Source organism: Dasypus novemcinctus, chromosome 2 (assembly GCF_030445035.2).
Source record: "Dasypus novemcinctus isolate mDasNov1 chromosome 2, mDasNov1.1.hap2, whole genome shotgun sequence".
NCBI classification, from domain to species: Eukaryota; Metazoa; Chordata; class Mammalia; order Cingulata; family Dasypodidae; genus Dasypus; species Dasypus novemcinctus.
In genome coordinates, this window is record NC_080674.1 from 150,880,786 (window position 1) to 150,894,820 (window position 14,035).

Consider the following 14,035-nt stretch of genomic DNA (forward strand, 5'->3'; position numbering starts at 1 on the left):
GAGCTGGCCCATGCGCAGTGCTGATGCGCGCAAGGAGTGCCATGCCACGCAGGGGTGTCCCCACATAGGGGACCCATGCACAAGGAATGCACCCCGTAAGGAGAGCTGCTCAGTGCGAAAGAAAGTGCAGCCTGACCAGGAATGGCGCCGCCCACACGGAGAGCTGACACGAGATGACGCAACAAAAAGAAACAGATTCCCGTGCCGCTGACAACAACAGAAGCGGACAAAGAAGACGCAGCAAATGGACACAGAGAACAGACAACCGGGGCAGGGGGAGGAAGGGGAGAGAAATAAATAAATAAATAAATCTTAAAAAAAAAAAAAGTAAAAGAACGTCCTGAAATCCTCAATCCACAATTATGAAATGCTAAAGCTCTAAAAACCAGAAGCGCTTCCATTTCTCAGATTGTGCAAAACTTGACCCCAGCTCTCCTGAGGCTATTGATAGTCTTTATTCATCCCACTTTGGATTAATATTTATATAATTTGGTGCAGAATTACTAACAGGCTTGATTATGGGGTGCTATCCCAGACCCCACTGGGATTGTTATAATAGCATGTGGTATAGGCACCATATCACTTTTCTAAAATCCTCAAAATTCTGGATTCTGAAATGTATCTAGCTCCAAGGCTTTTCAGAGAAGGGATGATAGACCTGTAGTAGAAATCAGTTTTTGCCTTTAAGGAGTTTACATGTAGCCATACCAGATTCATCAGGCCATGCTTTAGATAAGAGGGGCATGGATGCTAGCACCATGTGTAGCTGGCAGGAAGTCAGGGTTGTTAATCTAATCCAGCTGTATCACTGAACAGCTCAATCACAGCCTTAGCGCTCAAACTCCTTAATGAAGAATAAAAAAATGGAAGCAGACACTCACACTTCCCTAAAACGCCAGGTCTAATATCGTTTATTTCTTCCTTTGATTCTGGGTCTTTAATCCTCTGCAGTCTGGCTTGTCCATCCCCATCTCCTCCCATCCCTGCCCCTCAACACTTCCCAGCCAGAAAGCATCATTCTATTAGAGGTCAGGAATTCTTTTAAGTGCTTAGAGAAAAGAGTCTCCCCCCCAAGAGGAAAAACAGAGCCCTCCCTGGCTTAGCAGCCATGCTGCAGCCCAGTTCCGTCTGAACTTGAAATGGTACACCCCGGTCCAGAGCATCCTGCAGGCTCTCGGCCATCCTGGACCTTCATGTGAGTAAACGGAAATATCCTTTCCGCAGCCTGAAGGATGAAAGTCCTAGGGTTTCAGGCCCAAAGCAAAGTGATTCTGCAGGGTCTCTGGCAGCCTTTGCACCCCTTCTTTTAACTTTCTCTCACTGATGTGTCTCCAAAACTTTTGAATCTGTTGTGCAAGTTACAGTCTCCAGAACCAGCCCAGCAAGGACATTCTTTTCTCAAAATCAGCAGACTTTCCAGCTCATAGGAGGAGGATCTTTTTAAATTTCTCTCTGACCTAGAAAATTTAGCTTCTCCAAACTCAGTCTTTTCAAGTGTGTTTGTTGTCTCTTTGGAGATGCTGAGGGCTTGCTCTATTCTGTTTCCCAATATCCTGCACTGCACAAGTCCATGTGCCAGGTACCATCCTAAGCACTTTACACATATTATTTTAAGATTTATTTATTTTATTTTTATTTCTCCACCCCCCTGCCCCAGTTGTCTGTTCTCTGTGTCTATTTGCTATGTGTTCTTCTTTGTCCGCTTCTGTTGTCAGCGGTTTGGGAATCTGTGTTTCTTTTTGTTGCGTCATCTTGTTGTGTCAGCTCTCTGTGTGTGCAGTGCCATTCCTGGGCAGGCTGCACTTTCTTTCATGCTGGGCGGCTCTCCTTAGGGGGTGTACTCCTTGTGCGTGGGGCTCCCCTACGTGGGGACACCCCTGCGTGGCAGGGCACTCCTTGAATGCATCAGCACTGCGCATGGGTCAGCTCCACATGGGTCAAGGAGGCCTGGGGTTTGAACCATGAACCTCCCATGTGGTAGATGGACACCCTAACCACTGGGCTAAGTACACTTCCTGTACACATATTATTTTAATTACTCCTCACAACAATTCTGTTAAGTAAGCATTACTTGATTATCCTCATTTTACAGCTAAGGACACTGACGTTCAGAGAGTTAAATTTGTCTAAGGTCACACAGTTAAATAAATGACACAACCACCATCTGAAGGCAGGGCTTTCTGACTCCAGAGTCCATGATTTTAATCATGGAAGAAATATGAGAAAAAGAATAAAATGAAGTGATTCTTTAGCCTCTCTGTTCTGTTTGTTTGTTTATTCCACTAGACTTTATAACTTGTGTTGCCCCATTGACAATGTTCTAAAGGAGATATTTGTTTTCACTGAAATGGAATTTTTGCAACTTCCTCCTTGATGCTGAGGTGTCCTCTTCCACAGCTTTGCACAGCCAGCCATCAGCGCTTCCCAGATTGACACCTTGGTATCCCATCCCCACAAAGGGACACAGCATCATCTGAGCCTGTCTTGGCATTTCTCCAGTAATTTGCTGTTGCTGATAAGGTAAGCAGCTTGGGTTGAGGCTGGAAACCACCAGCAACTGGATGCATGGTCCTGCTTCTGACTGGGTTGCAGAGGGCATGGAAAAGGGAAGTAGACCCGAGAGCCACAGGCCTGGGTTCAGGAGTCAGCTGTGCCATTAGCTGGTTACATGTTGAGCAAAGCACTTAAGCTTCCTGATCCTCAGCTGGGTCATCTGTAAAGTGAAGCTGTTACCAGTAGCAATCTCACCACAGGCAGTAAGGAAGGAGTAAAGCCTGCCTGCATATTGGGTACTTTGGAAATAGCAGGTATTATTGCCATTGTTAGTAAGAGCTTCGTTTTGATGTGTTGATTATTTGAATTTTTATAGCACTTGGGGTTTCACAAAACATTTCCTATGAGTAAAAAAAAGCATCTATGGGTGCTTCTTGGAGACCCTACATTAGGTACTTTATAATCATTTTGGATTTGTTATTCCTTCTTTTGCACAGCGTAGATAAACACTCACCCCTCTTCTCTAGCCAAGAGGACTGTGATGCAGAGAAGCTGAACAGCTTATCAAAGCAAATCTGTGGCTTGGCCAAGAGTAAAACCTTCAGTCCCAAGACATCAATTTATGATGTCATCCTTCTATTGGATGGCCTCATTTCCAAGGGTCCCATTTTCACTCACAACATTAAAAATAAAAAGGACAAAACTCACATTTCCGCCAGACAGATGATATCCAGGTGTCTCTGGAAGAACAGTTAGCAATCCCAGCATGTGGTTTTGTGTTTTAAGGCGCTTGGATATGAAGAAGGAATGTAAACCCCATCAAGTCCATTTCACATGTCAGAGGCTATGCTGGATTTTGAAGGTGGGCCACGGAGGCCATAGCTGTCCCCAAGAGCTACATTCTTCCAGAGGAGAAAACCGGCATGAGGGCAGGGCCCAGGATGTGTAAATGGACCTGGTGGGTGTCACGGCCAAAGGGCAGGAGGAAAATCAGCACCTGCCCCAGACTTCCAAGACTCAGTTTTTGCAGAGCCTGCATTGGGATGGTATAAAATATGTTTCCTTCACTTTATTTCTTTTTAAGGACTTTGGCTATTTTTAGATGTGCCTTTCACTTGCCAACTCTCTTCTGCCCCATGTGAAATGTCAAAAAGAGACCATTCTCACATCTGCAGGGCCCTGTTTCAGCAAGGGCTTTGGGGCTCTCTGACCATGTCACTGGTATACCGCGCCAAGTACCACGCACAACCCAGAGGCTGTTGGCAGGAGCCAGGTAGGCTTATGGGAAGGAGATCAAGCAAGAGAACATCACCAAAGGTCCTGGAAATGGCTGGTATCTGATAAGGGATGAAGGAGCTTGGAAGTGAGTTGAAATCTTGTATCCAAAAAGCTAAACTAAGAGACAAGTCTTATTTGTCAATGGTACCTAGTGTCTCTGGGATGCCATTTGTCAGAAAAATCACAGGATAGGTAGATATTGACAACCAGGACAGCACGCTCATTTATCAAACATGGCTGCTCTTGGGCATTTTCTGTAATTTTGGCAGGTAGCCCAAAGCATGGTTTGCTTTCACCCCTTCAACTCTTTATGGTTCCCTCCTTGTTTCTTTCTTTTTTCTAACTGATCTTTCACAGCCATTTATATCCTTCAATGTCCACTGCTCCCTTCTCATGTTGAAGAGATCAAAGGGCCACTATGTTGGGTGGGGTTATTTGAAAAATAGAGAATTTCTAAATATTTGGCGTTTGAAAGCAGATTAGGCAACAAGAAGTAAGGGGAAATGTCAGAGCAATTTCTGACTTCTCTTGTGCTGCCATGCTTTTGCACATAATTCCTCTCTACTTTGAAAGGTCCTACATTCCTTGGCTCATGCTTGGCCAAGTCAGGTTCAAGTGCCTCCTCTGGAATTAGATAAACCTGGACCTTTAGAGAGGCACATGGGTGGAGTACACAGAAAGAAGAACACTTTGTAGTGTCTTTATGGTATTGTGTTCTTGACCCCTTAATGTATGAGTAGCTTTTCTAAAGCCCTGTTCTTATAGAAAATACACAAATAAGTGTTACTCTTCTAAACTATCCTCCATAGGAGCATATCATTAGTTTGTAAGATTTCACACTATGTGGGGAATTTTGATTGATTTGATTTGCAGAATTCTTACAGAGCATTTTCAACAACATGACTAATTGATGCAAAGCAGGGTACTTTGCCTCTCTGAGTCTAATTATGTTGAGACCATCCTATCTTAGGTAGCCTCCCCTCACTTCCCTGCTCGCTGTCCCACATGCAAATATGTTTCTTTCATAACATGTATGATAATTTGTGATGATTTTATTTGTTTACTCGCTACTGTTATCTACTCCAACACACATACCCATGAGGCCCCAGATCAGGATTTTTTTGTTCACATTATTTGATCAGTACCTAGATCCATGCCTGACAGGTAGTAATTGCTTAATAATTATTTGGGAATGCATAAGTTCAAAAAGTATGTTCTCATAGAAGATGTTGGGGGAAGTGGACTTGGCCCAGTGGATAGGGCACCCATCTACCATATGGGAGGTCCATGGTTCAAACCCCGGGCCTCCTTGACCCGTGTGGAGCTGGCCCACATGCAGTGCTGATGCTCGCAAGGAGTGCCCTGCCACGCAGGGGTGTCCCCATGTAGGGGAGCCCCATGCACAAGGAGTGCACCCAGAGTGAAAGAAAGTGCAGCCTGCCCAAGAATGGTGTGGCACACACGGAGCGCTGACACAATAAAAAAAGAGACACGGATTCCCGAGCTGCTGACAACAACAGAAGTGGACAAAGAAGAACATGCAGCAAATGGACACAGAGAACAGATAACTGGTGGGGGGAAGGGGAGAGAAATAAATAAAATAAATCTAAAAAAAAAATTTAAAAAATAGATGTTGGATTTGAAAGCCCAAAATTACCAAAAATAATGGAAAAGGTGATATTTCAGGTTGGTTTCCTTTTCTTCAACAGATCCTTCAAAATGTAGTGACTAGTGTTTGCCAGAGAGTTGGAATCACTGGTGATCCCTACAGGTGTCCTAGGGGAGAGCGTGAAGTGCGTCACTTTTTCTTTCTCTCATTTTCCCTTGTCTTTCCATCATTTCTTTCTTGCTATATTTTTAAAATGCCAGAATATGGTCAAGCATCTGTAAAATGGGGCTGATACTATACCGACCTCACAGGGTTGTTATAAGGATTAAATGAGCTACTTGCATTTACCAGTTTTGACAAAGTGCCTGATGTATGAAGAGCCTGATAAATGTTCGCCATTACACAATCATCCTAAATACTTTTGGACCTACTCTTGTGTACCTTCTGGCTAAGAGTGGGAGGATAGAGGGACTTGTGAGCCTTTATTTTGTTCCATTTATTTGCATGATATTTATCCTCAGGGCAGAGGGTTACATGGTGGCCTCTTCATTTTACAAGTAGGAAGGGTCAGCCAACAAGGTCAGAACAAGAGGGAGGCAACAAACAAAATATCACATTTTAACAGAGACCAGTCAGTATTACTGAATATTTTCCTTTTGTCTCATGCTCCCATAATGCCTTGGCATGGCACTGTTTCTGATCCTGTCTTTATTTTAAAATTTGACATTGTGTTCACCATGGATTCTTTTGCATTCATTTAAAAACTGCTTTAACGTATTATTTATTTTGAATCATGAGGTTTTGGATGCTCCCTTAATTCTGCTCCCAAGTCAAGTGCCCATTCACCTCGCCCCAATCCCAGCCCTGTTAGCTTGTTGATTTCCCTAAGGTCTCATCATCAACTCCTTTGACTTTAGTTAAAGGTTATCAAATTTACTCACTTATTTCCAACTCCACTGCCAACATCCAATCCAGCCCAACCATCAGCTCCTGGCCTAACGTCCAGAATGGCCCCTCTTTTGTTCTTGGTTCCAAACCTACCTCCCCAATTATTTCTACACACAAAGCCAGAGGGAACTTTTACAGCCTACATCAATCGGTCATTCCCTTGCTTACAACCATCCTTGGCTTCCCATTTCTAGAACACTTACCATGACCTTTAAGACACTGCACAATCCCACCTTAATTTCTGCCACCCACCCCCTTCTCCCCTTCAGCTTCCTCATTCTTCTCTTGATCCTTGAATTCACTTTGGGCGCCTCCACAGGGACGCCTTCATACAAATTCCCTTTCCACGAAGGTCCTTCCCCAGCACTTCCCACAGACTGGTTCTTGTTCATCTGGCCTGCCCCCTCCTCAGAGGTATTCCCTGACCACCTAATCTAAGTTAGCACTCCCACCCCCACCCCCACCCACTACATCATTCTCTTTTATAGCCTCCTGTTCTTTTCCTTCCCGATACTTAACCACCGTTTCTAATTAATTGTATATCCATCCATGTGCTCACTTGCTTGATGTCTTTCTTCCCACTAGACTTTAAGCTCTTGGAGGACAGAGGTCATGTTTACTCACCAGTTTCTCCCCAGTGCCTAAATGGTGCCTGGCAGAGAGGAGCTGCTGAAATATGTGTTGTATGAGGGAGGGAGGGAGAGAATAAGTGAGCAAATGAATCTCCAGCTTGCAAAATCTTGACCTAGGGACTATGCTACACACCCAGGGACTTTTGTGCCCCATTCTGCTGTTTGGTGTGATGAACTTTGCCCTTCAAAAGCAAGTGTTTTGTCCCTAGCTTATTTTTATAGAAAAAAGCAAAGCAAATATAGAGATAATTATTGATTCTCACTCATCAAGTCTCTGCTCCCCATCACCGACATCCTCCTGAGAGCCTGCAGCAGAATTCCTGGGAACCACAGGAAATAAGCCTATAACCACTTGAAGTGCTTTTACAAAAATAGACCACACTTGACCTCCTTCCTGTGGAAGGGCCTCTTCCCTCCAGGCAAAATTTGCAAAGAAATTTTATCTGTTCTTGGAGTCTCCTTCTCCAATCATTTTCTAGCAAGATTTATCTGGACATACTCAGAAGCTTATTCTGAATCCCCCCCCCCCGCCACTAGCCAGGTCATCAGTTGGATAGACTGCTTTTTTACTATTTCCATGCTCTTATTTTATATTAAAGTGATAAGATCGACATCAGAAATCAAGACCTGGGGAAGCTATTATGGTCTTGAATAGCCCATTGGAATATTCTAAGTTCCAAGTTGCCAAGTGTACACTGATATTCCATTATTAGGGGAAGTTTTACTGTCGCCAGAGGCTACCAGCACTTTCCCCAGGCTCCAATATAGGTGTGCTGCCTTCATCATTGTAATTATTATCCCCTTACCAAATTCCTTCCTTCAAAATTTTCTTTAAATTGCTGGCAAGCAGTTTTACTTACATTTAATTCTCTCATTTAAAGGAAAATTTCTCTATCTATTATACATACAAAACTTTCCCATAAACAGAAGGGAGTCATAACCATAAAGACAATAACAGGAAAGAAATGTCACTGAATTCAATTTAGATGCTTCTTCCTGCCTACAAACTTTCTTGATTACAAAGAGAGAACAGCAAATCTTATAGGGAAGTTGAAAACATAATTGTACCAAATCAAAGCTTCCTCCTGGAATAACCAAAATAATTAAATGAGACTTCGACAGGGGCTACTTTCTCTCTGCAGTATTATTGAACGCTATGTGTTTGTGCCATCCAGGACTTCTGTCCCACCAAGGGCACTGACCCATAACAGTGTAAGCACAGGGTTTCTACTTAAGGTCTGTTGCTCAACTGTTGTAGTGCTTCAGCAAACAAGGAGGGGCTGTCAGTCCTCTTAGAAATCCTTAAATATAGAGGAGAGAAAACATTTAAAATACAGTTAAACAACAATAAAAAGTTTTTGAAGATTGTCCATGATCTCAGCTGCCAGCAAAACTTCTTTAACTTTTCTAGATGTATTTTGTAAAAATGGACTCATATATACAAATTGTTTTATAATCTCTCTTATAACCTGACTTTACTCAATACATTAGGACTTTTATCTCATTAATAAATATAGATTTATATCTCCATTTGTAACAACTGCATAGGATTCCATTATATGGACATGGAAAAATGTGTTAAACCTATGTGGACATTTAGGTGGTTTACTCTTTGTCACCATTATAAACAAATCTGCTCTCATCACCCTTGAACACTATCTAATTATTTCTTTAGAGAGAATTGATAGAAATGGAATTGCTAGAAGCACGTGTATTTTTTAAGGTCTTCACTCAGAAAACTTTCAGAACATTTCTACCTGTTACTGTCTTTCATTCCATTTCCACTCCTTCGCTTGTCTGGACTACCTTCCTGTCTTATATGTCTGCTCTTCAAGGTAGAGGAGAAATTAATTTGAGAGTTTCTGACCTGCAGACTTCGGTTTCAAAGTCCCCTGGTAAAAAAGAAGGCTCCCTCTCTCTGCCTAAACTAGCTCTGCGGCCACACAGCAGCATCCAGGGAATTTCAGGTGTTCCTGCGCAGGTCTCAGCCTGGGGGGTGCTTTCCAGTGGTGTGAGCTGGGGAGCCTTGCCAGAGTCCAGTGTCCACGACACCACCCTGCAGTCACTTCTCGGAGAGCCCTGGAACGGAGGAGCAATTGCCTGAGCCTGCCAAAGGCCACGGCCGGCCCCTTTGCCCCTGACCCTGCAGAGCCGCCACCCTCCTTGCTGCTCTGACCAACCCCTCCTTCACCTTTTCCTTGTTCTCCTCCTCGTGGACTTCCAGGCTTCCATGACTCTGTTTTATGCAGCGATTCCCAGACCTCTTGTCGAATCACCTCTAAGTGGCTAAGTCCCTTTTAGCCAGTGTCAATTTGTAAACTTCTCGAGAGGGCAGCCACAGCTCCTGCTTGTTGAATATGGGGCTCTCCTGTGCCTGGAGTGGAAGGTATGGATTGGAGTCAGGAAGGACTTGTCAGAATAGGAAACCAGGTAGTCTCCAAGGTGAACATGGCCCAGCAAAGTAAAAAGGGCAGACGATTGAACACGTACTCATTTAGGGTCCCAAATGGTGTCTATCCTTGTATTTCTTATTTTTTTAATTAATTTCTCTCCCCTTCCCTGCTCCCCTCCCCCCCCCCCCCAACTTGTCTGCTCTCTGTGTCCATTTGCTGTGTGTTCTTCTGTGTCCGCTTCTATTCTTGTCAGCGGCACCGGGAATCTGTGTATCTTTTTGTTGCGTCTTCCTGATGCATCAGCTCTCCGTGTGTGCCGCGCCACTCCTGGGCAGGCTGCACTTTTTTTGCTTTGGGCAGCTGTCCTTATGGGGCACACTCCTTGTGCATGGGGCTCCCCTACACAGGGGACACCCCTACGTGGCACAGCGTTCCTTGCACACATCAGCACTGCGCTTGGGCCAGCTCACTACACAGATCAGGAGGCCCTGGGTTTGAACCCTGGACTCCCATATGGTAGGCAGATGCTCTATCCGTTGCACCAAATCCACTTCCCTCTCCTTGTATTTCAAATAAGAGCCAGCCCACATGCTGGGCAAGAACTCTGGCGATGCATGAGTCAGACCAGCAGGTGTTCACCCTAGTCTCACCATTTTGTAGGTATACACTCTTAGCAAGACAGCTTCCCCAGGCCTGCTTTCTCATCTGTAAAATGATGAAAATGGTACCTATGTCATAGTCGTTCAAATTAAATAATAATATATAAAATGGATAATGCAATTCCAAGTATGTCATAAGCTCATAAATGGTATTAACGTCATTCATATTTTGAGAATTCATAGTTATCTTGTGGGGCTTTCTGCCCTGTCCTCCTCCACTTGATGCAGAAATGAGCTGTAAAGACGGCTTGACTCTCTGAAAATAGCCTGACTCTGCCCTTCCATGGACATATTCTTTGTGATGGACTCCTGAGATCCAGGTAACAAACAGTCAGCTGGAGATAACTGAGTAATTAACCAGAATAAGATGAGACTCACCAGATGCCTCCAGATTCATTGCTCATGGTTTCATAAAGTCATGGCATGTGCACTTATTCTCTTGATTTCCTTCTGCTTTTTCCATTGAATTGTAAGCCTCTGGAAGGCAGTGCTGGGTATCTTGGGTGAAGTGAAACTGTAATGGTGAAGAGCAGAGATGCTGGGTGGGAGGCTGGTTTCCAATCTGGCTCTGTGCTTACTTGCTGGGTGACGTTGGGCAAGTCACTCCATCTCCCTGTACCCTCAAAGGGTGGTAAGGAGAATTAAATGAGGTAGTCTATGTAAAGCCTGCTCCCTAGCACATATTAAGGTCTCAACAAATTTGAGTGACCATCATCATTATCTTCATCAGTTCCATCACTTTTCCATTCAACATAGCACAGACCCTTGCCTATGGGGTCAGCTCAGTCAGTGTCAACTTAAACAAATTAAATCAGGAGAATATGCCCTCACCCCCTTGCTGGAATGTGAAATCAACCATCTTCCTTCTTCTTCACCTCCTAACTATAGTTTGTGGTGGTTTACTTTGAACAGGGTTCTCCGTGCCTGATTTTGGATTTCCCAGAAGCACCTGAGTTTCTAATCTGAGCTACATCTTATTTTACTAGGCATATACTGAACATTGTCCCCACATCCCAAGCTTTCTTCCTCAAAGCCAGGTCCACCTGCATGGGAACTATCTGAGTGCCCACCCCCAAGGACTGGCCACCCCTGGGCCTGAGTTGGAGCTGGCACCTGCAAGTTCAACAAGCCTCTGCAGGGGATTCTGATGCTCACTGCAGTTTGAGAACCACTGATCTAAGGCAGTCTCCTTTCTATGTCAAGATAGAAGAAAGGAATTCAGCCTAGAAGAGGGGGGCAAGCTTGATGATTTTTCTCTTTTAGAAGGTCACTGAAATATCTCCAAATCCACTCTTCTGTTTTCTTTAAAAGCAGTGGCCCAGGGGCCACTGCCCATTTTGATATGTTTGTTTTTTTCTCTTTCTTTCCATTACTCATATTTCCTTTACTGAATTAATGTTTGTCTCTGTTGGGGGGAAGAAAACAAAACAGAAGGTGAGGTGAAGTGAGTGAAGCTGCAGCTCCTTCTCACCCTTTTCTGCAGAAGGCTGGGGCAGGAAGGCTTCCAGCAGAGGGAGAAGCCACCAGCAGGCACTCCAATGCATCTGGACTTTATTTGGTTTGTTCCAAGGCTCTGGTTTGCTGATTATGGTGGTGCCTGGTAGAAAAACCCAAATTTCTCTGAACTGAGTCAGAAACCAGTTCTGAAGACCTGGAGCCTCATGACAATTCCAAACCCATAACGAGATAAAATAAGTCCTCCAGGATGAGGAAGGTCACGCAGCTCAGGATTGCAATGTCATTATGTCTCAGTTTCTCCCTCCTTATTTTATTTAGTATTGTTGTCCTAACTGTTCAAAGATCTGAGTATTCATTCATTTGACACATATTTAGTGAGCACAAGCACAAGTGTGTACTATACGACAGCCATGAACAATGCAGAGCCACAGAGGCTCTTTTGAAGTTCATATTCTAGTGGGGAAGATTCCACTAGGGATTCCAAGTGAACTGAGTGTTGTGATGGCAAAGTCCATGGCAGTGTGGGAGCCAGAAGAGACCTCCATAGCCTTGGGAGTTGGGAAGGCTTCCTAGAAGAAGGGGCATTTATGCTGAAACCTGAAAGTAGCCAACAGAGAGAAGGTGGCTATAGGAAGTGTAGGTACAAAGGTCCTCGGTCCAGAAAGACCATGGTTCACTTGAAAAGTGAAAATAATCCCTTCTCGATGAGGAAAGAGGGCTGAGGTGGGAGAAGCCTACAGAGCCAGATCCAAGGAACCCTGTAGGCCTTTATCTGAAGCCTGTGGAAAACCATTGAACAATGCAGGCTGGGGTAGGACATGATCAGATTTGCATTTTTAAAGCATCATGTGGCTCCTGCATGGAGAAGCATCAGAATAGAGGCAGAAGCACGAAAATTAGATGCAATAGCCCAAGTAAGACATAGTGAGACCTCAGATAGAGTAGAGAAGAGGGTCTAGGCCAACTGTGGTAGCCACTCTTCACAGCTTCCCAAGCAGGCATCTTGGATACACTGGCCCAGTAGCCTTCTCTGAAAAAGACAGTGACCTTTGCCAGTGCCTGGCCCTAGGAGAGGAACTAAACACAGATTTTTAAATCCTACCACCAAAGTAAACAGAAAATATAATTTCCATATACGATGTTGTTATTTGGAAATTTGTTTCTTATTGATGTTCAGCAGCAGTTTTGGAAATGAGGCACTGTCGTGTCTTAATAGGTGACAAATAATGCGGGGGAGCCAGAAATCCCTGGCTGCCTGCCATGCCAGGCTGGGCCTGAAGGGCAGCTGTCCCTGCTCTTCTCCATCCTGTCCTTGACTCACTGGATGTCTGGACAAATCGGCCCTCCCTCAGCAACGTGGGCATGACATCAAAAACTGAACTTCCCAGTCATCCTACAATACTTTATGCGAAGGTGTCATCTCTGGGAGGTTTAAGAGCAGGACAGACTGCCTGGAGGGAAGGGAGTGGACCAGAGGGCTGCTCCTGACCTTAGATTCTGTGGGGCTCGGTGATGCCAGAAGAAATGGCTGAGGTCATTGGGCAGGGGGCTTCATTCATTCATTCATTCATTCACCAAATGCCTAATGAGAAGCTACTAAGTTCCTGGCCCCATCCTCAGCACAGGCGATACAGCAGTGTAGGAGGCCGACACAATCTAGCCCCAAGGAGCTTACATTCTAGTTATTTCCTGAGGCTCAACTGGTAACCCACAATGCCTCCAAGCTCTACTGGTCTTTGTATTGAAAAACGACAGGTCAAGGGTTCACTGGCATTTGATCCATCAGAGGTCTCTAGCTTCTTCCAGTTCTCAAATATGCCAACCTGGCTCTCACTTCTGGACCTTTGAACTCTGGGCCCAAACCCCTCTTTTTTTTTTTTTTAAAGATTTATTTATTTATTTAATTCCCCCCCTCCCCTGGTTGTCTGTTCTTGGTGTCTATTTGCTGCGTCTTGTTTCTTTGTCCGCTTCTGTTGTCGTCAGCGGCACGGGAAGTGTGGGCGGCGCCATTCCTGGGCAGGCTGCTCTTTCTTTCGCGCTGGGCGGCTCTCCTCACGGGCGCACTACTTGCAGGCACACTCTTTGCGAGTGGGGCTCCCCCACGTGGGGGACACCCTTGCGTGGCATGGCACTCCTTGCGCGCATCAGTGCTGGGCATGGCCAGCTCCACACGGGTCAAGGAGGCCCAGGGCTTGAACCGCGGGCCTCCCATATGGTAGACGGATGCCCTAACCCCTGGGCCAAAGTCCGTTTCCCCAAACCCCTCTTTATCAACATCGCATACCTCCTCCCTTCCACCCTTCCAAGATATTTCTGCTTCTCTTTCAGGCTTCATCTTTTCTTTGTTTTTTCATTTTTTTATTATCTTTTTTTTTTTTAAAGATACATAGACCACACAAAATCAGGCTTCATCTTAGACGTTACCTAGACAGCCTTCCGAGACCACTGCCCCCTGCTCACATACCTCTGTGTTTCACTGTCAGAGTGGGCCTCATGTTGGTGGTCATCACCTATTTACTTGCCCGTGTTTTCCCCACTTGACCTTGCTATCTTGCCCAGCATTTT

The 14,035-nt window shown here is 44.8% G+C and overlaps 2 protein-coding genes across 9 annotated transcripts in view; one reads left to right on the top strand and one right to left on the bottom strand.

Moving 5' to 3' along the window:
* Positions 1 to 14,035, top strand: part of ARHGAP26 (Rho GTPase activating protein 26) — a 1,052,546-nt gene that overhangs the window by 409,906 nt on the left and 628,605 nt on the right. For 2 of the 4 annotated variants that reach the window (XM_071210383.1, XM_071210397.1), the window contains one exon: positions 2,398 to 2,520. The exons of the other annotated variants lie outside the window; for them this stretch is intronic. The gene's annotated coding sequence lies outside the window, so the exon portion shown is untranslated. The remainder of the gene's footprint in view (positions 1 to 2,397; positions 2,521 to 14,035) is intronic. 4 annotated transcript variants of the gene reach the window in all.
* FGF1 (fibroblast growth factor 1) overlaps positions 1 to 14,035 on the bottom strand; it is a 142,902-nt gene that overhangs the window by 49,366 nt on the left and 79,501 nt on the right. Inside the window, exon 1 of one of the 5 annotated variants that reach the window (XM_058280127.2) lies at positions 6,953 to 7,051. The exons of the other annotated variants lie outside the window; for them this stretch is intronic. The gene's annotated coding sequence lies outside the window, so the exon portion shown is untranslated. Of the gene's footprint in view, positions 1 to 6,952; positions 7,052 to 14,035 lie in introns of those variants that run through there. 5 annotated transcript variants of the gene reach the window in all.